Raw genomic sequence first — 26,877 nt, forward strand, 5'->3', positions numbered from 1 at the left:
AGCTATCCAGTTGTCCCAACACCATTTGTTGAAAAGACTATTCTTTCCTCATTGAATGATCTTGGCATCCTTAATTAATGAACCAGAGATATATGGATTTATTTCTGAATTCCCACTTCTATATATGTGTATATCCTTATGCCAGTACCACACTGTCTTGATTATTACTCCTTTGTAGTTTTGAAACTGGAAAGTGTGGGTCCTCCAACTTTTTCTTCTGTTATCAAGATTGTTTTGGCTATTCCAGGTCTCTTTAATTCCCATATGAATTCTAGGATCAATTGTCAATTTCTACAAAGAAACCATTTGGGATTTTGATAGAGACTACATTAAATCTACAGATGAATTTGGAGAGTAATATTGCTTCTCGGCCTTTTGGCTAAGATCAAGTGTAGAATTTGGAGAGTATTGTGATCTTACTAATATTCAGTCTTCTGTATTATGAGCATGGGATGTTTTCCATTTATGTAGATCTTCAATTTCTTTCAACAATTTTGTAGTTTTCAGAATATGTTTTGCATTTTCTTTGTTAAATTTATTCCTGTGTTTTATTCTTGTTGATGCTCTTATAAATAGTTTTCATAATTTCACTTTTGGATTGCTCACTACAAGTGTATAGAAATGCAATTGATTTTATAACTGGTATCTTATCATTTCAGTGAACTCATTAATTAGTTCTAATAGTTCTTAGTGGGTATCTTAGGATTTTCTGAATACAAGATCATGTCATCTGCAAATAGAGATGGTTTCATTTCCTTTTCAACCTGAATGCCTTTTAGTTCATTTTCTTGTCTGGTTCATATTTTAACAAATCCCTCTGGCTGCCTTGTTGAAAATACACCAAATCAAGGTGAGAGAAAAGCAGAAGTCCAGCTGGGAAAAGATTGTGCGTGGGAGCAGGCGGGAGCAGAGAAAGGGTCACAAAGTGGTTCAGGGCATTTCTCTTTTGTTCCTCTCTCCTTTATTTCCTCTTTGTCCTGCTGACCTTCTTGGTGATTTTTTGCCTTGACCAACAACAAAGCCGACACTAACTTTCTTAAAGTCTTCCTGTGGTAAAATTCTTAGTAAGCAGTTCTGCACAAAAGAAGCAGATACCAGACAGGAGACAAGAGAAACCCAAACCCTACATGTTCTATTTCTGCAAGAACAGATCCTATAAGACTGGTGGACTGAAGTCCTATTTTTATGAAAGAGGGAAGAGAGAAGTATCCATCATCAGGTCTCAGAAATGCTGCAAACCTCAGCAACCAGCTAAAGATAGCCCAGGCAAGGAACTCTGTGCCCAGACTTGGGGGGCCCTCAATGCTCTGGGTATAGAGGATATTTCAGGCTTCTCCAGTGAGCAGCCATCCCAAATGATCAGATCCTTCACCTTTGGGAAACCAGCTTAACCAGTCTTCCTCAGGAACTTCTCCCTGAAGATAGCAATGCAGGAAAATTCTCCATAAGTCCCCCTCACTTAAACCCTTCAAATCAGATGTGATTGATCTGTCCCTCCTGCTAGGCAGGATCCTAGAGTTCTAATCAGGGCTGGGGCCTAGGGTGAGAACAGGGAGGCACCTCGGGCATTAGCATGACTCTTGAGATTAAGGACCTCCTTAAATTGTACATCCTGGGTGCTTTGCTTGCCTCACTGTACTGCCAACCCTGGTTCTCATACCAGGTCTGCCACCGACAGGCCATGTGGTCCAGGACAAATCCTTCATCCTCTCTGGGCCTCAGTTTACTCATCTGAGAAGTTAAAGTGCTGCACTTAAGTCAGTGTTTCTCAATGACGACCCATGAACTCAAACTAATCCTTAATTTTCAGATTCACAAAATCTTTATACCAAGTGTCCTCACTTATTAAAATCTATAAATTGATTTTTTAAAAGATTTTATTGGGGCACCTGGGTGGCTCAGTCGGTTGAGCATCTGCCTTTGGCTCAGGTCATGATCTCAGGGTCCTGAGATTGAGCCTTGTGTCGGGGAGCGGGGAGCCTGCTTCTCCATCTGCTTCTGCCACTCCTCCTGTTGTGCTCTCTCTCTCTGTTAAATAAATTTTTAAAAAATCTTAAAAGATTTTGTTTGTGGGAGAGGAGCAGAGGAAGAGAGGAGAGACTCTTAAGCAGACTCCATGCTGAGCAGGGAGCCCAATGCAGGGCTTGATCCCAGGACCCTGAAATCACGACCTGAGCCGAAACCATGAGTCAGACTCTTAACCAACTACGCCACCTAGGTGCCCCTATAAATTGATTTTTTTAAAAACCTGCCTTATGAGAACTTAATGTATGAGTATAGATTTAGTAGATAGGTTCTGTGTCCTCCATATGACTCATCCTTCTTAAAGAAACTGCTTCATCTTATCTACAGCTGAGGGGGTCTCCCCAGGAACTATTCTAACTTTGCTCCCCACCCTGATCCAAGGTGATTGGACCAGAGATAGACCCCAGACCCAAGATGAACCAATCTATAGCCTGGACTGAGTCAAGCAGATTATCCCTTTCAAATGGGCATTGTAGAGACCCCATAGTCAATAATGGTGGCAGTCCCGTGGTCAAATCAGACAGATTGAGGTTGGTAGCCATGAGGCACATGTGCAAGCAGAGGAAGCTGCTTATAAAAAGGAGGAGGCAGAAAGAAGCAGTGATGAGTAAATCCTGTGGCCCATGAAAGATGACAAACTACTTGGCTCTTGAAAGACGTAGAGGATCCTCAGTTCCTGACTTTCCTGTTCTAGTGCCAATATGAGTCATGAACTGTCCTCGCATTCTTGAGTTGAGTCCTTACACAAACCACAGCCAAAGCAATTGTGATTAAAGCAGAAGAAAGGACAAACTCTTCAACAATACTATTGATTGCTACACTTGAGAAAAGTGTGAGAAAGATTCCTGCCTCATACTGTAAAGAAAAAAATTCCAGAAGGATTAAAAAATGTTAAAGTGAATTTTTAAAAAAATGCATATTCCCAAACAAGACCCATCTCTGCTGCCTACAAGAGACTCATTTTAGACCTACAGACATCTGCAGATTGAAAATGAGTGGATGGAGAAACATTTATCATGCAAATGGATGTCAAAACAAAGCTGAGTAGTCGTTCTTACATCAGACAAACTAGACTTTGAACCAAAGACTGTAACAAGAGATGAAGAAGGAAAGTATATCATAATTAAGGGGTCTATCCAACAAGAAGATCTAACAATTGTAAACATTTATGCCCCCAACATGGGAGCACCCAAATATATAAAACAATTGAAAATAAACAAAGTTTGTTTGAGTTCATTGATAATAATACAATAATAATAGGGGACTTTAATATCCCACTTACATCAATGGACGACAGATCTAAACAGAAAATCAACAAGGAAACAATGGCTTTGACACACTGGACCGGATGGACTTAAACAGATATATTCAGAACTTTCCAACCTAAAGCAGCAGAATACATTCTTTTCAAGGGCACATGGGACACTCTCCAGAATAGATCACATACTGGGTCACAAATCAGGCCTCAGCAAATACAAAAAGACTGAGATTATAAATGCATATTTTCTGACCACAACACTATGAAACTTGAAGTCAACCACAAGAAAAAGTCTGGAAAGACCACAAATACATGAAGATTAAACAATACGCTACTAAACAATGAATGGGTCAACCAGGATCAAAGAAGAAATTTAAAAAAGAATACATGGAAACAAATGAAAATGAAAAACACAACAGTCCAAAACCTTTGGGAATGCAGCAAAAGCATTCCTAAGAGGCTGGTATATAATAATACAAACCTACCTCAAGTAGCAAGAAAAATCTCAAACAACCTAGTCTTATACCTAAACGAGTTAGAAAAAGAACAAACGAAGCCGAAAGCCAGCAGAAGGATGGAAATAATAAAGATTAGAGCAGAAATAAATGATACAGAAACTAAAAAATAGAACAGATTAATGAAACCAGGAGCTGGTTCTCTGAAAAAATTAATAAAATTGATAAACCCTTAGTCAGACGTATCAAAACGAAAAGAGAAAGGACCTAAATAAATAAAATCATGAATGAGAAAGAAGAACAAACAACCAGCACAATGGTGATTAATTCAGACAAGAATCATCAATGGATACAAAGTCAAATGAATGGAGGTTTAGTGGGATGAGGATATTGCCATAGTTTGAGAGTATCTTTTCACAACATACTTACCAATTACAAAGAGTGCCGGAGTCCAGCTCCAGCAGGAAAGGGTTTCTTGAAGGAAAGGACGGCGTCCGTGAGTGAGGAGACACGGACACAGGATCAGGTTGTAAGCATCTCCTCCATAGCCTGGGAGCGACTTTATTTATAGCTTACAATGTGTACACCCTATCTTATCAAAGTACTTATTCCATTTCTATATGTTTTCATCTCTTGTCCTTGCTCCATAGACACCAGGGAGGTATCACTCCTCTTAATCCTTTCCCAGAGGCTGTCAAATGATGCCCGCACCCTTTTTCCCTTAATCTTATACCATTTGTTCATGTCCTCATTATCAACTCCAGTATAAGGAATGGGAGGAGTAAGGGTAAGGAAGTTAATCCTATTCCAGGCTTGCCTCCAGGGGCATACCAGAGGTGGCCTCCTATTTGTATGCAACATAGGGAGGTCCCTGTACTGTGGGAAGGACAATGAGATTTTCCTTTCCTAGAATCCTGATGTTTCAGAGGTGCCTGAGGAATCTCATCAATAGGAATTTTTACTGGGCCTGGTTCCAACAGCTCCCTTACAGATTGGAGGGCATTGGGTATTTTTACTTCTTGGCCCATCGTCGGCCTTTTTGGAATCAGTTTCATTATGATTGCTTGCATAGGCATAACTAAATTTATAAATCATTTTATCATGAAACCCCAGAAAAAAATCCCATGATTATAAAGATTGCCGCAAATAAAATGAGAGGAAGTAGCAGGAGCCAGCTGTGGAGTCTCCTGATTTTCAGGATCGTCCCTCATACTTGGACTTTGTCAAACAGCATGAGTAGCTTGGCTCGCGCCAAAAGAGAAAGGTGATAATGTAAAGTGGAGAAACCTAGCAGACATCAAGTATACCAAGCAATCAAGATTAACGTCACCAGCGGTCGAACAAGTCAATATCAGGAGTTTGCTGATGTCATGAACTGGGAAGAGGACAGCATCACTTCTGCATATTCCTCCCAAGAATGCATGTCTGAGTCCTGTCCTGAGGAAACCACACCAAGCAACATCCTGCAGAATGAAAGGTCTGTGCTCTTTAAAACTTTTAAGGTTGTAAGGACAGGGAGAGGCTAAAGAACTGTTCTAGATTGAAGGAGACAAGAGACATATGATTATTAAGTGGAAATGCATGAACCAAACAGGAGAGAGACGTTGTTGAATAGTTGGGGAAATTTGAATGGTCCTTGGATAGGATGTCAGTGTTACACCAATGCTGACATCTGATGTCCTGATTTGGGGGGTCATATGTCCTTGGTTTGGGAAGAGGCTCACTGAAGATTCTGGGAGTTTAGGGCATCGTGCTACAAAGATATATATTTATACAACTTTTATATTTTGGATTTGAAATACTGTATAAGCAAGCTACATGTATATGACATTTATTTATCATTAGTATCCCCAAAGATAGATTATGTAATTTTGTCTCTCAATCCTACTATTATATTTTTTTTCAATTTAACAAATATTTCTAATTTTCTAGAATGCTTACTTACAACTTTTTCCATAACCATCTGTTCTTGTTTTACAAACAGAATATGTTCTCAATTTTCCCTTGATTTCTGGATGCTGCCAATTGCATATGCCGCAAGTACCTCCATACCAACCTGATCAAAATGGAACTCTCCATCTTTGCTTTCAAGCCTGTGGATCCTGACGTCTTGGAGGTCACTGAAAGCAACAGCTTTCTCTCTGTGTGGCATGGGGAGCCACTGAAGGGTTTGGAGCAGAGAAGTGACATGATAAAATTTGCTTTTCAAAAGAATCCGCTTATCCCCACTGAGAATAGACTGTAGGGAGGCCATGGAAGCAGCAGAACCCAGGTAGAAGTAGGGTGAAAAATTATCCTGGTTTGCCCTGGGCTGAGGGGGTTTCCTGAGACTGAACCTGCAGTGAGAAAATCAAGAAAGTACCATGCAAACTAGAAAAAAGTGGTTATTTTAGTTAGGATATTATTCCAGAAGGTCCAGGTGAGAAATGATTATAGATAGTATGGCCCAGGTGGAGGTGATTATTAGATGTCATATTCTGGATATAAAATGGCTATATTACATGACACGTAATGTATGAGATGTGTCATGTGAGGAAAAGAGAGGATTCTCAGGTCCTTAGGTAGAGTACTAGGAAAGCTAATTACTGTTTTCTGTGACAGGAAGGAGGAATTTGGGAGGAACCATTTGGGAAGAGGGATGATGAGATGAGGAGCTCAATGGTGGACTTGCTGAGCATGAGGTATCTATTTGACAACCAAAAAGAGATATTAAATAGGTAGTTAAATGCCTGAGTCAAAATCAGAGGAGAGAAGTTAGGGCTGGAGATACTGGATATAGATGGTCTTCAAAAAGAAGTTCATGAAGAGTGCAAGTAAGAGTTCGGGAACTTATCTGGAGACTCCGGGATTGAGAGGGTAGACATTGGAGGGTGAATGAGCTGTGGAGAGTGAGGAGGAACTGCCAGTGAGGTCGGAGGTCAACCAGGAGAAGGCGAGTCCTTGAAGCCAAGTGATGACAATGTTCAAAGGAGTGATTGCCTGCATCCAAATATAAGATGGGATCTGAGAATCGAACATTAGATTTAGTTATAAGGAGATCATTGTTGAACTTGACAAGATTTATTTTGGCAGAACAGGGAGAGCAAAATCTTTGATTGAGACAGAATGGGAGATGGGGGCGCCTGGGTGGCTCAGTGGTTAAGCGTCTGCCTTCGGCTCAGGTCATGATCCCAGGGTCCTGGGATTGAGCCCCTCATAGGGCTCCCTGCTTGGCAGGAAGCCTGCTTCTCCCTCCCCCACCCCCACTCCCACCCCCACCCCCGCTTGTGTTCCCTCTCTCGCTGTCTCTGTCAAATAAATAAATAATCTTAGAAGAAAAAAAAAAGACAGAATGAGAGATGAAGAATCAGAGGCAACTAGCTTAGACAAGTTTTTCAAGTTCACCTGCAAAGGGCAGAGGAGAGAAAGGCAGTACCTGGAGGGGGAAGTAGAGGATTATTTGTTGTGTTTTAAGGTGTGGAAATACCTGCCTGTTTGCATGCTGATGGGAATGATACAGTAGAGAGGGGGAAATGAAGCAGGATAGAAGGGAGGCAGTGGTGAAGCTGCGTCCCTAGGATGGAGAGAAGGAATGGGATCTAGGGCATAGGGGAAGGAGCTGGGCTGCTCTAAGAGCAGGGATGATGACCTCATAGTAAAAGGAAGATAGAGGATCAGGTAGTTGGGTAGATCCAATGTTGGGAGCTCCTGGGAATTCTCTTCTGACTCTTCTAATTCTCAGGGAAATCAAGGTAGTCAGCTGCAGATGAGGTTGGGGGAGGCCACACTGGAAGTCTGAAAAGAGAGATAAAGATATAAAATCATTGTCTAGGGGAGGAGGGGAGTGAGTAGAATAAGGAAAGGGACAGTTACCGAATAGCATGCTGGGCGCCTTGAGGTTTTGGTAGTCACGAACTCAGAGACCAGTCAGCACTTTAAAACTTTCGGTTCCCTGAATTGTATCTGTTTTCTTCTCTTTGTTCATCTTCGTCCTTCATCAGTTTTTGCTGTTGATTTTGCAGAGATGTCTGGTGGTTAGTCGTTGACTATTCATGGTTGATATGAAGGGCTAGGATAATTCGGGAAGGTGGCTGGAGATACAATCTTCAGTTAGAAAGACCCTCCAAGGGCTGCACTGACTAAATTAAAAAAGACCCACAATTAGACACAAATGGTCAGGTCTCAGAACTAGGCATCCAGACACAGTCTAAAAAGCCTCTAGTGTGAAACTATATGCTGTAACAGCAGTAAATGTCACCTGCAAAGAAAGGAGTATCAGACCATCATCAGCAACCCTGAGGGCTAGAAGCCAAACACCAAGCCTTCAAAATTTAGGAATTCTAGACCCAGCTCAATTACCAATACAACTTGAGCGTAGCATAAACACACATTTCATAGTAGTGGGATGTATCCCAACAAAATAAAGGCATAAACAGGAAGAAAGGGGCAAGAAATAATGAATCCATCTCAGGAGAGCAATGAAGGGAAATTCTAGGAGGGAGGTTTACTTTTAATTACTCCTGGTTGCATACCTTTCCTTAGATTTGCATGTCTACCTTGTGCATTTATCACTCTTACAACTGTTAAAAAACAAAAGAAATAATAGGCCCAAGGTGGAGTCATTTGCCCCCAGGATAGCAAACCAAGACTTAATTATGGTTTCAACCACTCCCAGGAGTGGAATTTTAAACCAATCAGTCTGGCATTTCCTGGTCAGCATTAGTAAGGTCATCTGCCTGATAAGACCTCAGCCTTCCCCCCAAGGGAAGGTAACCATGCCTGAAATAATCCTTTTTTTTTTCCTTTTGCTAATAACCTCCTTGCTCTGCCCTCCCTCCTATAAAAGTCTTCCATTTTGTAGAGCTCCTTGGAGAGCCTGTCTATTTATTAGGAAGGATGCTGCCCTGTTCAGGGATTGTTGGGTAAGGTCAATCAGGTCTCAGTGTAACTCAGTTGAATTTTTTTTTTCCAAGGGAAAAAGTGATTTAATACCCACCAATCCCCCCACCTACAAGTAATTACATTCTGGGATTTCACCTTTTCTTCCAATTCTGAATCGTTCTGTTTTTTTCCTCTTAATGGGAGAAACGTTAAAGTAGGCTTAAGGTCATCAAAATTAAAAAAAAAATTGGCCAAGGGCTCATTATCCATTTGTCCTACATTTTTTACTTCCATGAAACTGTCCATATTTGTGGGTCCTCCAATCCAGACACACATTCACTCCACTTATAAAGTGAAAGATGTAAATGAGGATATATCAGCTGTTACAGTGACCAGATTTTGTGAAGTGCCTTCTGTTTTAATGCTTTAAGTTTATCACATTTTAATGACTTCTGACATTCCACTTTCCTAGATTATAAGAAAGGTCTGTGTATGTAGTTAGTTTTAAAAAATGTACCAACGCCAGGGCATCTGGGTGGCTCAGTCAGTTAAGCTTCTGACTCTTGATTTCACCTCAGGTCATGATCTCAGGGTCATGGGAATCAAGCGCCACACTGGGCTCCAAGCTCATTGGGGAGTCTGCTTGAGATTCTCTCTCTCGTTCCTTTCCCTCTCCCTCTGCCCCTCTCTCCTCTCTCTCTCTCTCTCTCTAAAATAAATAAATCTTTTTTAAAAATGTGCCAAAGCCTGTATATTAACAAGATTTTTTAAAAATAAAACTATATGAAACATTTAATTTATTGGTCTTTTTGAAATGTTTGATGTATCACCAGCGTAACACAACTGAGCCATTAATTGCTTCATCAACATTTTTGTGACTCTGCTGAAGAATCAGCTGTTGAGAAATGTGCAAGTTCCTTTTGTGTATCTACAAAAGCTTTATTCAGTCAACATTTCATCATTCACAATGTTTATCTTCTTAGGAGTAGTGGTAATTGGTTTTGTTTTGTCTTTAGTCTTAAAGCTTTTTTGGCAGGCTATATGCAATGCATTTCTGGATTTCTGCCCTCTCAGTTTGTGGTTGGTTATTGTCTTTGATACCCTTGTGCAGCAACTCAAACTCCAGGTGACACCGAATTTTTGTTCTTCAACAGATTTGATACAGTGACAAGATCTGAGGTGGTCTTCTGGCGGCGTTTGGGGGTCAGTGAGAAACACAGGCATGGTACCCCTCGAGGCCTTTGAGTTCCCTATCTTTCTTGCCATTTCTGAGGGTCATGGGTAAGTTCCTCTCAGTTCTGAGCTATGCCCTCTGCACCGAGCTCCCAATCCAATTGGCTTTCCTCTACAGGGCAGGTCAGATTGAGCTGGCAGAGGATTCTTCCCAGAGCCAAGTGAGCTGCCAGACAGTTCTGCCTGGAACCAAGCTCCTAGTCCTTTGGATCTCAATTCCTAGGTTTCTGAGTGGAAAATTCCAACCATTGCCATGCTAGGAATCATTTGTGGTTATGGCTGGAGTAAGTCTGCATCCAGTTTAAGAACTGGACTAGGTCCAGCAGAAGGCCTCAGGTGAATAAAATCTGCTTAAATGGGATTTTTCCTATCTGAAGAGTTGAGCGTGCCATCTTCTGGCACTTGTGCTTCTTTTATGCTTAAGAACTATAGTCCTGATAAAGAAGATGTGGTATATATACACAATGGAATATTATGCAGCCATCAAAAGGAATGAGATCTTGCCATTTGCAACGACGTGGATGGAACTGGAGGGTGTTATGCTTAGTGAAATAAGTCAATCAGAGAAAGACATGTATCATATGACCTCACTGATATGAGGAATTCTTAATCTCAGGAACAAACTGAGGGTTGCTGGAGTGGTCGGGGGTGGGAGGGATGGGGTGGCTGGGTGATAGACATTGGGGAGGGTATGTGCTACGGTGAGCGCTGTGAATTGTGCAAGACTGTTGAATCACAGATCTGTACTTCTGAAACAAATAACGCAACATATTTTAAGAAAAAAGAAAAAGAAGAAGATAGCAGGAGAGGAAGAATGAAGGGGAGTAAATCAGAGGGGGAGACGAACCAGGAGAGATGATGGACTCTGAAAAACAAACTGAGGGTTCTAGAGGGGAGGAGGGTAGGGGGATGGGTTAGCCTGGTGATGGGTATTAAAGAGGGCACATTCTGCATGGAGCACTGGGTGTTATGAACAAACAATGAATCATGGAACACTACACCAAAACAAATGATGTAATATATGGTGATTAACATAACAATAAAAAATTAAAAAAAAAAAAAAAGAACTATAGTCCTGGCAGGGGAAGAGGCGGGCAAGAGGGCCAACATCAGAGTCTGGGATTCGATCTGCAGAGTGATTGAGTGCTGGACCCACAGCGGTCCCATGTGCACCAGCTGCTCTGGGCTCCCCAGGATGAGGAAGAGGCCCCGGCTGTGGCAGACCCGTGGGGTCACCAGAGGGAGGCTGGGAGGGCGCAGGTGCCCTGTGAGCAGAGTAGGCGTGAGGCAGCCAGGGGCTGGGAGGCCGTGTCTGTGGAGGACCCCTACTTTGTGATGAAAAGGGAGATACAGAAAGCAGTCAACACCACCCAGGGATTATTTCAGAGATGGACAGAGCTCCTTCAGGACCCCTCCTCAGCAAAGAGGGAAGAAATCGACTGGACCACCAATGAGCTGAGAAACAATCTCCGGGGTATAGAGTGGGATCTAGTGGTATATATACATACAATGGAATATTACACAGCCATCAAAAAAATGAAATCTTGCCATTTGCAATGACGTGAATGGAACTAGAGGATATTATGCTAAGTGAAATAAGTCAACCAGAGACAGACAATTATCATACGATCTCACTGATATGTGGAATTTGAGAAACAAGGCAGAGGATCATGGGGGAAGGGAGGGAAAAATGAAACAAGAAGAAACCAGAGAGGGAGACAAACCACAAGAGACTCTTAATCTCAGGAAACAAACTGAGGGTTGCTGGAGTGGGGTGGGGTGGGAGGGATGGGGTGGCTGGGTGACGGACACTGGGGAGGGTATGTGCTATGATGAGTGCTGTGAATTGTGTAAGATTGATGAATCACAGATCTGTACCTCTGAAACAAATAATACATCATATGTTAATTTAAATAAATAAATAAATAGAGTGGGATCTAGAGGACCTTGACGAGGTCATCAGCATAGTTGAAGCAAATGTTAGAAAATTCAACCTCGGTACGACTGAATTAAGTATAAGAAAAACCTTTGTCCCAAGTACTTGGCAAGTTGTCAGGGACATGAAGGATCAGATGTCAGCTTCATCTGTGCAGGCGTCAGCTGAGCGAAAAACTAGACAGGCACTGCTAGGGGACAGTGGTGGTCAGAGCTGGAGTGCCAGAATGACAGAGAAATAAGGACGCCTGGACCACAAGGTCCAGTTAGCTGACTCCCATTTCATCGAGGAGCATCAGGCGATCTGGAACAGAAGGATGAGCAGCTGGAGCTGGTCTCTGGGAGCATCTGGGTGCTGAAGAATGAGTCCCAGCCCATCGGAGGGGAGCTGGAGGAACTGGCAGTATACAGATTCTTCTGAGCGGATTCTTGGAGTGTTGTGAGGAATGCGAGCATGAGACAGATATGGCTCTGTAACCTCCCTGGAGATTCGGGGACCAAGGAAGATAGGACATGAACTGACTTCACTTTATCATCCCATGGTTCTCCTGCTCCATCAAACAGAACTTCTTGCTCTGCATCTCTAACTTAATGACGAAAAGTTTATAAATTTAACTTCAATTAATAAAAAAAAATCTTCCCTCTCAAAAATAAAACAAAGCAAACAAGAAAACAACAACAACAAAAGAACTATAATCCTGGAAGCTGCAGATACCTGGCAAAATGGCAAATTTTACTAAAAGTCATGTAGTATTACAAAGGCCATTATGAGCAACATTCCAGTTAAACAAGATTGCTCATTTAAGAAATGCACTTGAGAAATGCTCAAGGTATTCCAAGTTGAATAAACAAAATGGGATACCTACTTTAACTGGTACGCAGAAACTTCCAAAAGGCTTCAAGATTCCAAAATAGCTTCACTAAGAGACTCATTACAAAAGGCTAATGAAAAATTAAAGATGCAAGAGATACCTAAAACACGAGGCGATTGGACTGACTGATACCACTTCCCTGAAGTCTCTTTTCACCTGAGTGCTCACATTTTACCAAATTCTCTGTCTGAACTGCCTTTCCCCCCCTGAAGAGACTATTAGACAGTTCTTAGATTTTAAGATTTTATTTATTTTAGAGAGAGAGTGTGTGTGTGTGAGTGAGCACAGAGAGGGAGGGATGTAGGGAGAGGGAGAGAGAAGCTCAAGCAGACTCCCCATGGAGCAAGGACACCCATGTGGGGCTGGATCTCACAACCCTGAGATCATGAACTGAGCTGAAATCAAGAGTCGGCACTTAACCAACTGAGCTACTGAGGCGCCCCAAGACAGTTACCTTTTAAAATAAAACTACCCAAGGTTGCTGACAAACAACGCTGAGGTATCCTCAGTCCTTGGTCAAAGACTGAAGGATAGGACCAATGTTACAGAATTTCCCACACCTACCGGAGGAAACTCAAAAGCTTTTTAAAGAGTGTAGAGTCATTATCCGGGCCCGTGACCCTGGGCTGCCAGATCTTTATCAGCTTGTGCACTTGCTGGCAGCTCCTGGGGAAGCCCAGACGGATGCAGGAAGCAAGATGGCAAAACCCCAAGAGCGATGAATTAGAGATCCTCGACCAGAAAGTACTGGCAGAATAGCAACTGAACTTTTTATAAGCCATTCCTAGAGTCTTTCCTGCTTGCACTGATTGGTGTATGATACAAAAACATGCAGACAAAATAAAGATAAATCTGTGGCAGCTTTTCAAGCCCATTTGGAAGGCCTTTTTCTATGGCATGTGGGGTTCCATACAATAAATAAGGTCACCGAGCCTTCTTTAGCTGCTTTTTGTAAGTGGATCATCTCCTGAGATCAGTGGTTGAAAATAAGATGGGAGGCCACTGCCTGACTGAATTCGTGACCAGAGCTGAGCATTTTGAAAGGACCCTGAGCAAGATCACAAACAAAAATCCACCAAACTAATAGCTTCATGGCTCCAACAGCTTCAAGACCAGAAACTCAAAATAACACCTCTCCAGTGCACCCCGCTATGGGTCCATCATCAGAAAAAACGCTGGTCCAAAGAGTAATGCCTCAGGTATAAGACACTGGAACACTGGAAGAGAGCTTGTCCTCAAAGGTCCTATGTAAATTCTCAAACGTCCTTATGTCTACCTTCAAAGGAGGGACTCCATAGGGGCCTCACCCATAGTTGATGGGCTCTAAGGGGTTCTCCAGTAAACTATTACTAATAATTCTCCTAAACAGCCAAGGGGAAACTAAAATAAAAATTAATGGGATGCCTTGTCAAATTCTAGTTGAGCTATGCTTTCTACTTTAAATGCCACCCTCATAAAGCAACAAATCCCTCAGAGTAAAAAGGAAGTTTCCATGGTGGGGTTATCTAACAGAATTCAGAGAGAATTTATCACAATCAGTACAAATGGCTCTGGTACCTTCTACTGAAAAACACTCCTTACTATGTGATACAGCCCATCCCCAGGCAGAGATCTTCTGTCTAAATTAAAAGGGCACATGTTGGGGCGCATGGGTGGCTCCGTCGGTTAAGCGTTCAACTCTTGATTTCGGCTCAGGTCATGATCGCAGGGTTATGGGATTGAGCCCCACATTGGGCTCCTTGCTCAGCAGGGAGTCTGCTGGAGATTCTCTCTTTCCCTCTCCCTCTGCCCCTCTCTCCACCATGTGCTCACACACACTCTCTCTCTCTCTCAAAAAATAAATAAATCTTTAGAAAAATGAAAAATAAAGGGGCTAATAGGTTTTGCCTCCAATGGAGACCTCACCTTAGAATTCCTGACCAAGTCGAACCTGATCTTTCATATTCCTTATAGTCCATCCTTGACACAGAAGAGGAAGAATTCCCCATAAATTTCCCTAATTTAATTGAGGTGCCTGAAAATCTGTGGCCTACTTTTTTTTAAAGATTTATTTATTTCAGAGAGAGAGAGAGAGAGAGAGAGAGACAGCACAAATGGAAGGGGCAGAGGGAGAGAGAGAATCTCAAGAAGATTCCATGCTCAGCATGGAGCCGGACACAGGGCTCGATCCCCTGATCCTGAGATCACGACCTGAGCTGAAGCCAATAGTCAGACACTTAACTGACTGTGCCACCCTGACACCCCTGTGGCCTACTTCTAATACTGTCGTTGGAAGAATAAAAAGTGCAGAACCTATAAAGATTCAGATAGATATAACTAAACCTCCACCTAAATTACCTCAATGTCCCTTCAAACCTGAGGCCACACAAGGCCTCACACCCAGAGTAGAAGCCCTAATCGCCCAGGGGCTTGTCATTCCCTGTACCTGTCCCGGCAACACACCTGATCTTGCCAGTTCAGAAATCCAATGCACGAGGATGGCCGTGGGCCCAGGACTTAAGATCAATTAACAAGACAGTCTTTCCCCATTTCCCAGTTGTTCTGCACCCAAACCTCCTTTTGTCAGAAGTCCCACTGTTACAGAATTTCTTTTCCTTTAGTACCATGGTTCTTGGTCCTACCGCTTCAAAGAACGAAGAGGTAGACCAGATGAAGAGTGGTGGGCCGCAAAGCGAACTTTATTGAGCAATAGTACAAAGTTCCCAAAGAGAGAGGGGACCTGAGAGGGTTGCTAATTTGGCGTTTAGATCTAAGGGTTTTTATGGCTTTGTTGGAGAGCTGTTTTAATCTGATTAACCCTCCAATCAGGTAGTTGCCATCTACCTACCACATGGGAAAGGGTGAAGGGCTCCTTATAAAGTCCTTTTAAGGGTGGTTTCCTCTTAGGGCAGGGGGCCCCTTATCCCTGCCTGCCTTTCTTCCAACTACCTTTCATCACCACTTGCCTCAAAATGATGCACTGTTGTAAACCTCTGCTCAGCCTTCTTCAGCATCCATGAGGACTTCAACAGCCTATATCTCTTTACCTTCACTTGGAACAACCAACAATATACCTGGACAGTTGTGCCTCAGGCGTTCCCTGAGGCCCCTTCTTATTTCTCCCAAGTACTTTGTAGGGAAGGAAAAATTCTTCCTCTACCCTTTAAGGTCTTCCAGCTGGACTGAGACTTAAATTTACATGAGACAGATTAACAAGAGAAAAAATGCAAGGTTTTATTACATGCTCGGGGGGCCCAATAATGAAATTGAGGCCCAAAGAAATGACCAATGCAGGCAGTTTTCATACCTTTTAGACAAAAGGGCAATAAATTTGTGAGGAATTGACAGGATAAAGAAAACAGGTGTTTGGCTGCTTTAATTAGCAGGGAATTCTAAGCAAAAGTTAAGTTGAGGTAATAGATTAGGAAAAAAGTAACGAGATTTGTTTCTACAGTTTTTGCAGCTTTAAAGTTCCTGTCTCTGGTGATAAGGGTGCCTTTGCACTTCTTAGTACAAGGAGGGTATTTTTTATTTGACAAATTTGTTTCCTGCTTTTGAGGAACGGAGGAGGGCCTGAGTGTTCTTGCATTTGCTCTTTCTTAAGTAACTTTTATTTAAAATAATCAATATGCCAAAGTGACACATTTTAGGGTAGCCTGCCTTTGACCCCTACAACTTCAGGATATAAGTACACCTATTCTCTGGGAAATCCACCCTTTTACAATACTTAGATACCCTCTTGCTGTGGTCAGTCACTAAAGAGGCATCCATAAAAGAATCCGTGTATTTGCTGTAACAGCTGAAAAAGGACACAAAGTCTCTAAGGAGAGATTGCAATTATTTCTAGACATTGTTCAATTACCTGTTTGTTTATTGTTTCTCTTCTCTATTATGAATGTAAGCCTCATGGAAGCAGGGAATTTTATGTTTTATTCACCCCTGCATCACCTGCTTCTAGAATGGCACCATCCAGCCACTTATGGCTAGTGAGCACCAGAAGAATGGCTAGCCCAAATTGAGGTTTGCAATAAGGGTGAAATAGACACTGAATTTTAAAGGCTTCATATTAAAAAGAATGTAAAATATCTCATTGATAATATATATTAGTTATATGTTGAAATGATAGTGGGACATATTGGGTTGTATAAAATACATTATTGAAATTTATTTCACCTGTTTCTTTTTTTTTTATTAGTTTCAGAGGTAGAGTTCAGTGATTCATCAGTTGTATATAACACCCAGGGCTCATTACATCAAGTGCCCTCCTTAATGCCTATCACCCAGTTACCCCATGGCCTCACCCACCTCCCCTCCAGCAAGCCTGTTTGTTTCCTATAGTTAAGAGTTTCTTATGGTTTGCCTCCCTCTCTGTTTTCATCTTCTTTTATTTTTCCTTCCCTCCGTTATGTTCATCTGTTTTGTTTCTTAAGTTCCACATGAGTGAAATCATATTCACCTGTTTCTTTTTTATAAACTTATTTAATGTGGCTACTAGAAAATTTAAAATTACATATGTGGCTCAAATTTGAGGCTTGCAATATATATCAGACAGCACTGAAACTAGAAGAGATGTTAGCAAACCTTTTTTCTGTAAAGGATCAAATAGTAAATATTTTAGGCTTTGTGGGCCATATGGTCTCTGTGCAGCCTTGCTGTTATAGCATGAAAGCAGCCACAGACAATATTTACACAAATAGGTGTGGGTGGCTCTGTTCCAATAAAACTTTATTTATAAAAACAAGCAGCCTCACATTTGGCCTATGAGCAGTTTGTGATCTATGATCTAGAACATTGTGTAGTCCGTAGTAAATATTCAGCAAATGTTGAGCAAATGAACAGAAAGATGGCTAAAAAGATAGAGCCCGGTGAGCCAGAGGGAGCCTGGTTAGCTCATGTTGCAGAATGTAGGGCCTACTGCACATGACTTTTATTTTATGTCATTGGAAGGCTTTAGGCAGGATGGTGATAAAATCCCATAGCTTTTGTAAAAGGTCACTGTGATAGATAGCATCCAGCCCTGTGCCTTCACCCCTGCTGGAACTCATGCACCCAGCTGGCTGAGAAAGCTTTCAGGTGAGTCTCTCTCTAAGGCTTGCCTAGGCTGGGAAAAACTCCCTTGCACACGGTCGTACCCCTGTCTGGAGGTACCCACTGGCACCAGTGAAGGGACAGGAAACGCCGGCCCTCTTGGCCCACGTGCAGACAACATGGAAGTGTACCCCAGCTGCAGACCTGTTTGTAGGATTGGCAGCTGTGGCCCTCGTGGTGGCTGCCTTCCAATTCAACTGTACCCCACCCCTCTCAGGAGTCCATCTCCTCCCATCCCTTGCCCACAGCTCTCGGTCTTAGGAGCACTCCCGAGAAATGTATGTGAATCTGCATCTCAGAGTCTGAGTCCCGGGGAACCTGACCTGCAACAGCTAATACCAGGAACACTCTAAGAAAGCTAACTTAAAATGGGACTTGGGGGCTGAGTATCTTGCTGTTCTAAGTATGCATGGCCCCTGACAAGCTGCAGCAATGCAGTTGTCTGAAAAGTCCCTGGGGCTGAATATCACTCCAGCTTCTGCTTCTGTGTTCACACCTTCTTTTTCTGACTTGTCTTCCTACCTTCCTTGTGATTAGATTGGGTCCACCTAAATTATCCAGGATGACCTCACCGTCTCAGAATCTTTAACTTACTCACATCTACAATGTCCCCTTTGCCATAGAAGGTAACATATTCACGGGTTCCAGAGATTAGGATGTGAACATCTTTGAGGACCATTATTCAGCCAACCACAGGATCGGATGGGGGCGTGCAAGCAAGGGAAGGGCCAATGACCTCGAGGTTTTAGGGCCTGAACAACTGGAAGGAGGGGTGGCCATGACCCAAGATGGAGAAGACATGGGGCTCAGAGATTCAGCCAGTCCCTCTTCAGAAGCTGAGTCTTGCCACTTCTCCTCCCAAAGGCTGGCCTGTGTTAAAAGATAATTTTCAGAAAAAGGTAAGATCTCATAACTTTCAGGGGCGCCTGGGTGGCTCAGTCGTTAAGCGTCTGCCTTCGGTTCAGGTCATGATCCCAGGGTCCTGGGATCGAGTCCCACATCGGGCTCCCTGCTCAGCGGGAAGCCTGCTTCTCCCTCTCCCACTCCCCCTGCTTGTGTTCCCTCTCTCGCTGTATCTCTCTCTGTCAAATAAATAAATAAAATCTTTAAAAAAAAAAAAAAGATCTCATGACTTTCATACAGTTGTAAAAAATGAACCCGTGTTGAAGAAGTTATTTTATTCATATGATCTGAGAAAAAAACCAAGCAGATATTATAACCGATTCAAAGGAAAACTCCAAACAGCACAAATCTATAGGGAGTAAAGGAATGTTGAAATGAATTACAAAAAGGACAAAAGTGATTTTTCCACAGTGAGGAGGAAGTCAATTAAAATCACTACCAGACAGGACAGCATTTATATATCAGTTACTTACAAGGTAGGAAGAGTTGCAAAGTCACTCAGATTCAATGAACAGGGCTAGAATCTAATGAACCATAGAGGTGTGTTATAGATGGTACATAATTTTCTACTGAAACACATTTTTTTCCCCACACCTGATTTTCCTGTCAGAGGACTCCACATGTAATTCCCAGGGAGGGTCAGTTGAGTTTCTGGCAGGAGGGGAGTGAGGAGTGGGGTTGATGTCTGCTGGCAAGATCCAAGGAAGAACAGGCAGAAAGAGAAACAAAAACAACACATTGTAATACAAACATTTGTGTTGTATTTTTTTTTTTAAAGATTTTATTTGACAGAGAGAGCGTGGGCGCATATATGCACGCACACGTTGGGGGAGGGGCAGTGGGAAGGGAACAAGCTGACTCCCTGATGAAGGCTTGATCCCAGGACCCTAAGATCATCACCTGAGCCGAAGGCAGAAACTCAACTGACTGAGCGACCCAGCTGCCCCTTTTGTGTTGTATTTATTACAGTACTTCTTAACTGGTTAGTCTTTGTTCATAGAGAAACTTATGAACTGAATATTCGTGTCCCCACCCCAAACTCATATGCAGGAGCCCCCCCCCCCATGTAATAGTATTTGGAGAGGGGGCTTTTGGAAGGTAATTAGGCTTTGATGAGGTCATGAGGCTGAGGTCCCCGTGACAGGGTTAGCATCCCTATAAGAAGGAGCTCTCCGTGCACCCTTCCCCTCCACTGCCACGTGAGGACACAGCAAGAACGTTGGCATCTGCAAGCTAGGAAGAGGCCCTCCCCAAAGAAAAGAATTTTCAGGTACCTTGACCTTGGATTTCCCAGACTCCAGAACTGTGAGAAATAAATTCCTATTGTTTAAGCCACCCAATCCCTGGTATTTCATTATGGCAGCCCACACTAACTAAAATACAAGCTATTGATTTTTTTTTTTTTTTGGTCCAGTCATTTGTAATCAGCCACCTGGTGACATTCTACATTCCACTCCAGAGCAATTAGACCAGACTGCAAAAACAAACATAATTCATCCACTCTCCTGGCCATGATCGCTTTGGAACTGAGAAAGCATTCCTTCCGCACAGCTGCTCCCCAGCAATACAACAGCTCTTCCTTGTTTGTGGCTAAACTGGAGGTACAATGGTTTCTACAAATGAGTAATAAATTTAGCAGTATAATCTCTCATATATTTTCTTTTCTCCCATCTCTTCTTCTAATCCAGTTAGCATGCGGGATGAGGGAGAGAATGAGTGAACTCTGCTGTGCAGTAACATTCTCAGAGCAAGAAGGTAGAATTCAGCACCGGATGGAAAATCTTAGATGGCCATCCATACGCTTGTTGTCAAGAGGAGAATGTGTTGGGATAAAAAAAAATTTTCTTCTACTGACTTAGGTTCAGTACTGGGGGCCTGTGAATTAACTAACAACAAACAGATTAAGAGGGGAGAAGACAAAGTTTCTTTATCAGGGACCCTTCAGTGTACTGGCTCCACAGATATCCGAAGATAGGTTTATAAACCCCCTTAATAAGGAGAAAGAGCTTCTATGGAAAAATAAATGGAAGGTAGGAGAGTTTCAGATAAAGTTTATTTAAGCAATTACTCAACCCAGTTATAATGGTTAGTCTCCTTTCTGGCTGCAAACTTCCCAGAGAGGGAGGATTTATGGCAACTGTAATTTTCAGGAGGTCCTGCTCACATCTGCAAAAGAAGTTTAGATAAGGTTTTTTTTCTGTGGCTGCTGTGTATTCAGACGTTTTTAGCTTAAAATCATCTTGATGCCATTGAGCTACATCTTGAACCTCTCCAGGTGCAAAATCATTCCTGTAACAAGAACTTTTCAAAAGGCATTTCCTACCTCTGAGATTTTAGTCAAAGCTCCGTAGGTAAGAAAAATGGACCCAAGAGCCACGCTCCCCACCCCAACCTGAAATGAAGTGCAAGATTTACAGAAAGTTGACAACCAAATTGGGTCTTGACCTTTCATCCAACACGTTCCACCAGGCAGAAGTGTTCGACTAGAAGTGAAACTGGAAAGAGGGTTTCTTGAAGGAAAGTGTTGTCCTCCGCCCACTTTAGGTCTGATAGGGGCCTTCAAGAGTGCCCCCGGAGAGCCCGGCCCCCTGCACTGAGTGGAGAGCAGGAGTGAAGAGGGCTGATGGTCTCCTGTAGCGCACTCAAGAGGAGGTATGTGCAGGTGGGGAGATGGCGTCAGCACTTGCCTTAAGGTCACGTCACCCTGTCCAGGGAATGGCCTACCCATGGGTGGTGTCTCCAGTATACCCACAGGGCAGTCCACACAAGGAAGAGCCCACACCTGGCCCTCCAACCCTCCCAGAGAGTGCCACCAACACTTTTCCTGCCCTCCGTCTCTCCTCCCTCTCCTTCCTGCTCACCCTGAGTCTGGAGTGACAGCAGATGGCTAAAGGGTAAACAGAACAGAATCTGGAGAGGAAAAAATGAGATAACACACTACACCCCCCCTTCCCCACTGAGTTTCCAAGTCAAACCCGGGCAGCCTTCTTCCATCACTCCACCTGGCTCCCCTCCCCTCCAGAGTCCAAGTTCAGGTGGTGGGGCAGGGAGAGAGATCACAGGTCTGGTACTTTCCTGAAGCATTGATTCCTGAGCTTGGCAGAGGTTCAAGGCTGGCTCTTTCCAACATGGTGTGTTTTGAAGCTTCTTTGAGGAATCCCCAAGCCCCATACTCCCTGCAGTTACTGACATGGTGGATGCATTTCCCAGCTCCCTCCTGATAATTCCCATTTAGCCACTGGACCTAGAAGTCTACCCCTACAAATATTCTTTCTTCGGGGTTCCCATTTGGCTCCAGGCAACCCCGTTGGGCAAGGCCTTTGAAGAGGTCTCTCTCCATCTCAAGGTACCTGGGACTCTGGTATTTTCTAGTCAGACATTCTAGTCTCTTTTCTAGGTCCATCCACCTGACAGCAGACTGTTCTGCCAGGGCCCACATCTTGAGGCCTGGCAGTGGCCATGGAGAGGGGTGTTTATGATGCCATGTGGGCCTGCAGACTGGGTGTCCTCACACGGACATAGGCCCCTCACAGTGTAGAACAGAACAGGGACAGGAGGAGAAGAAGAGAACAGCAGGTGCTAAGATCCCGAAGTGAGAGAAAGCTTCGTGCATCCTGAGGACAGGACAGGGAAGGAAGGAGGGAGAGCTGCGAGGCGGGGTCGGGGACACAGCTGGGGCTGCTTCGCTCGGAGTCTTGGGAGCCCTGGCAGACTTTGGTCTCATGCTGGGGCAGTGGGAAGCCTTGCTGGGAACAAAAGGTGGGAAATGGCGGCCTGGGCTGCAGCAAGGGCTCTGGAGGTGGTGTGAGTGGCGAGGCTCACGGGCTGGGTCACCCCGTGGGGGGCTGCCCTGGATGTTCTCAGTAGCCACTTTCTCATGGGAGGTTCGAGTGACTCAGGAAAGGGAGGTTAACCGTTCGTGGACGATACCTGGAGATAAGGAAAAAGGTGAGGTGCCTGGAGCCAGGTAACCTTGCCACGGCTTCAAAGTTAGCCAGCAAATTATAGTGCTTTGATCACACTTTGTTTTCCCAGCTGGACAGTAAATGCCATGACAGCAGAGATTGTGCCTGTCCCGTTTACCCTATAGCCTCAGCCCCTAGCAAAGAGACCAACAGAGAGTGGGCCCTCATAAGTAGTAACCTAATGACTTGTATCCATCTATTGCGGCATAACAAACTACCTCAAATTTTAAGTGGCTTAAAACAGCAGCAATCAGGGGCGCCTGGGTGGCTCAGTTGGTTAAGCGACTGCCTTCGGCTCAGGTCATGATCCTGGAGTCCCGGGATCGAGTCCCACATCAGGCTCCCTGCTCAGCAGGGAGTCTGCTTCTCCCTCTGACCCTCTTCTCTCTATCTCTCATTCTCTCTCTCTCTCAAATAAATAAATAAAATCTTAAAAAAAAAACAAAAAAAACAGCAGCAACCATTTTGCCCACGGTCCTGCGATCAGAGAGACAGCTCATCTCTGCTCAGTGTGGAGTCAGCTGGGACAGCCAGCCCGGAGACTGGAATACCCACTTCTAAGCTGGCTTCCTCTCGTGGCTAGCACTTGATGCTGACTGTTGGCTGGAAACTTAGCCAGGGCCCTGGGCTGCTGGCCTCAGTTCATCTCTGTGGAATCTCTCCACGGGCTGCTTGGGCTTCCTCACAACTTAGTGACCGGGTTCCAATGTCCCCAGAGAAGCAGGTGGAAGCTGTGCTGCTTTTTATGGCCCAACCTCAGAAGTCATGAAGTGCCCTTCCACCAGTCACAGCCCTGCCTGGATGCAAGAGGGTGGCATATAGACTCCTTTCTGTCAATTGGAGAAAGTCTGTCAAAGTCACATTATAAGGGAGATGGGATGGGATGGGACATATCGGAGTGGCCATCTTTGGAAAAATGCGTTCAATCTGTCCCACAAACAAGCATGGTACTGTTCGGTTCAAGGAGGAAGGGATATATGTCACGTTCTAGAAAAGTTCCCCTGGAACCTGGAGAAGATAAAGCATTGAAGTTAAGAGAGTTACTTGACAGTTATGATTATTCACTTGCTTGTTTTATCTGCCTCTAACCAAAATGTAGGCTCCCTGAGGATATATATAGATAGAAAGAGAGAGATCTATATATAAAATCTCCAGTGCTTAGCCCAGAGCTCAGCACATAGTAGCCGTGTATTCTTTTTTTTTTAATTTAAATTCAGTTAAGGGGGATGGGGGAACAGGGTGATGGGTACTAAGGAGGGCACGTGTTGTGATGAGCACTGGGTGTTATATGCAACGAATGAATCATTGAACACTACATCAAAAACTAATGATGTACTATATGTTGGCTAACTGAATTTACTTTTTTCATTTTTTTTTTTTTTTTACTGTGTTCAGTTAACCACTCTATGTATAACACCCTGTGCTCATCGGGTGCCGATAAATAGATGAGATGGTAAAATGCAGTCCTGGTCCGGAGAGGTGAAGTGTCACTTGATAACATGCTGCCACCTGCTGGGCACTGGGGGCCTTGCCAGCCATTTCCAACACTCCGCTTGCCCACCTCCGTTTGGAACTAGGCATCTCTCTTACCAGAGGGGCTTTCCTGACCCTGATTTAGTTTTTCACCACAAACCTGACTCCTATATTGGTTCCCACTTGACCAGTGAGAATTGTGAGGGGCATGTCTCCTGGGTGCCTCCACAAGCTCACCCCAAGCCCTCCGCAGCCCTCGGCAGCCTGGAGGTGGCTCTGGGGCAAAGTCCTCAAGGGCGTCCTTGGTGAACCTGGCATCCCCTTCCCGGTCCTTCTCTTTACTCTGTGGAGCACTGAACACTGTCATTCCTTTCCCTTCTCGAAATGCATTCCTCCCTCAGCAGCTTCCAAGATCAACTCCCCTCGTGGTTTTTCTCCCGCCTCCCTGGCTGCCACTTCCTTCTGCGACTTCGCTACAGTCCACCTTCTCTACGTCTGTCCCTGTGCCCACCCCTCCCCGCAGACCCCTGGCGGCCTGCATCCTCCCTGCACACGAATGGCTGCTGGGGCTCTGTCTCAGGTCCAGAGGCCCAAATCCCATTATCTGGCCCCTGAAGACAGGCTCTGCCTACCTCACCCTCATCTGGTTCAAAGTCAGCCTGTCACCCCCTCCCCGTCAGCCACCCTGCCCTCCGCCTCACTCCCAGTGCCCACCCAGAGCCCCAGGCCGGACAGCAGGGGGCCTCCTCTGAGGGCCTGTCTCCTCATGGCCGAGGACACTGAACAGTTTTCTGCTGTACAGACAGGGAAACTGAGGCTTGGAGAGCTGATATGGCCTGTCCAAGGTTGGAGAGCTGGTAAGTGTGGAGCTGGGGTTCCAGAGGAGGGCTTCTTCTTTTTTTTTTTTTTTTTAAGATTTCATTTATTTATTTGACAAAGAGAGTAACACAGCGAGAGAGGGAACACAAGCAGGGGCAGAGGGAGAGGGAGAAGCAGGCTTCCCGCGGAGCAGGGAGCCCGATGCAGGGCTCCATCCCAGGACCCCGTGATCATGACCTGAGCCGAAGGCAGAGGCTTAACGACTGAGCCACCCAGGCGCCCCTGGAGGAGGGCTTCCTGAACCAACTCCTTCACTACTCCGCGGGGTTCTGGCTCCGCTACAAACCTCCAGGCCCCAGGTGTGAAATGGGGGGGATGAAAGACTGGGCTCTTCCTGCTCTGACTTCCCCTGACCAGGATGATCTGAGGCTCTCTGGTGACCTCGGGGTGCTGAGCACAGCTGCCTAGGACCCCCTAGCCAGCCGCACGGTGGGGAATGCTGAGGCCGAGCTCCGGGCTGCCTGGGTGCCTGTTACAGGTGGGCAGCCGTGGCCTCCTGCCCGCCCTCCACTGCTCCGGTTTCCTCTATTCCTTTTCTATTCCTGGGAGGCAGAATACCACAAACTTAGCAGCTTAAACGACCCCCTTTATTAGCTCACAGTTCTGTAGCTAATACAGAAGTCTGGCATGGCAGGGCCATGCTCTCTGCTCAGGGAATCATAAGGCTGGAACAAGGCTGAGCCTCAGCTGGAAACGGAAGAAAACTCCTCTTCCAAGCTCATGCCAGATGGTGACAGAATTCAGTTCCTGCCATTGTTAAGATGGAGGTCCCCATTTCCTTGCTCTCAGCCAGGAGCCTCTCTCAGTTCCTGAAGGCACCACATTGCTGCTCACACGATCCGCCCATCTTCAAGTCAGGGAAGGTGTGTCAAATCCCCCCATGCCTGCAGTCTCAGTGACTTCTTCTGCCACCAGCAGAAAGCCTTCCTCTTCTAAGAGCCTTCCCTGATCAGGTCAGGCCCACCCAGATAATCTCTTCATCTTAAAATCGGTTGACTTGGGACTTGAACCACACACGCAAAATCCCTTCACAGCAGTGCCTAGAGTAGTGTTTGATGAATCACCAGGGGACAGGAATCTTGGAGAACCATCTTTAGAATTCCACCAGCTATATCCTGTGAAGACCTGCTCAAATGAATCTGTACTCAGCAGTGCGGGGGGAGCAGAAATGGATAAAACTTGACTCCATGACCTCCAGGACTCCTGTATCAACCCATCTCCCTCCACCCTGGGCTCAGTCAGATTTTCCCACTCCCCTGCCTATACTTAGGCCATATCTTCCACCTAAATGTTGTTCCCTACTAACTTCATCAGCTCAGACCGCCAGAACAAAATACCACAGACAGAGTGGCTGAAACAACAGAAATTAATTTTCTCACAGTTCTGGAGGCTGGAAGTCCAAGATCAAGGTGCTGGCCGGTTTGGTTTCTCCTGAAGCCTCTCTCCCTGGGTCCTCACATGGCCTTTCGTCCTTGCACACACATCCCTGGTGTCTCTTTCTCTTCTTCTAAAAGACATCAGTCCTATTCAGTTAGGACCCTACCCTCTTGGTCTCATTTTGCCTTAATTACTTCTTTAAAGGCCCTCTCTCCAAATACAGTTACATTCTGAGGTCTGGGAGTTAAGGCTTCAACATATGAATTTGAGAGGGATACAATTCAGCCCCTAATACCCACCATCTCTTCTCATCAAGTGCCTCCTCATTTGGGGGCCTCAGCTCACAGGCTACCTCTCCATGAAACCACACTGGGGGCCCACACTTGGAGTTTGCTTCTCCCTCCCTGGGCCCCTCAGTGCCAAACTGGTACCTCTGTCCTCACCAGGTCCATTTCCCACTGAACTGTGGGCTCCCAGGACAGGTTCTGCAGCTGGGATCTGGGTCCCAGCAGGGCATCGTGTGTACTGGGGAAGGAAGGGAGGAGGGGAAATTGGCCAGCAGGATGCTAACGGGG

General features: G+C 44.7%; 1 long non-coding RNA gene and 2 pseudogenes across 1 annotated transcript in view; 2 read left to right on the plus strand and 1 right to left on the minus strand.

Moving 5' to 3' along the window:
* Positions 1–359: 359 nt before the first annotated feature.
* Positions 360–435, plus strand: LOC112834849 (U2 spliceosomal RNA; annotated as a pseudogene).
* A 6,953-nt stretch (positions 436–7,388) lies between these two features.
* LOC141374265 (uncharacterized) overlaps positions 7,389–26,877 on the minus strand; it is a 38,466-nt gene continuing 18,977 nt past the window's right edge. Inside the window, exons 2-3 of the long non-coding RNA XR_012381008.1 lie at positions 7,591–7,856; positions 7,389–7,512 (exon numbers count right to left, since the gene is read on the minus strand). This is a non-coding gene — a long non-coding RNA (uncharacterized lncRNA). The remainder of the gene's footprint in view (positions 7,513–7,590; positions 7,857–26,877) is intronic.
* LOC112820311 (syntaxin-6-like) lies at positions 9,821–12,187 on the plus strand (annotated as a pseudogene).

Source organism: Callorhinus ursinus, unplaced genomic scaffold (genome assembly GCF_003265705.2).
Source record: "Callorhinus ursinus isolate GAN/ISIS: 27379988/994484 unplaced genomic scaffold, GSC_fseal_2.0 scaffold1, whole genome shotgun sequence".
Taxonomy (NCBI): Eukaryota; Metazoa; Chordata; class Mammalia; order Carnivora; family Otariidae; genus Callorhinus; species Callorhinus ursinus.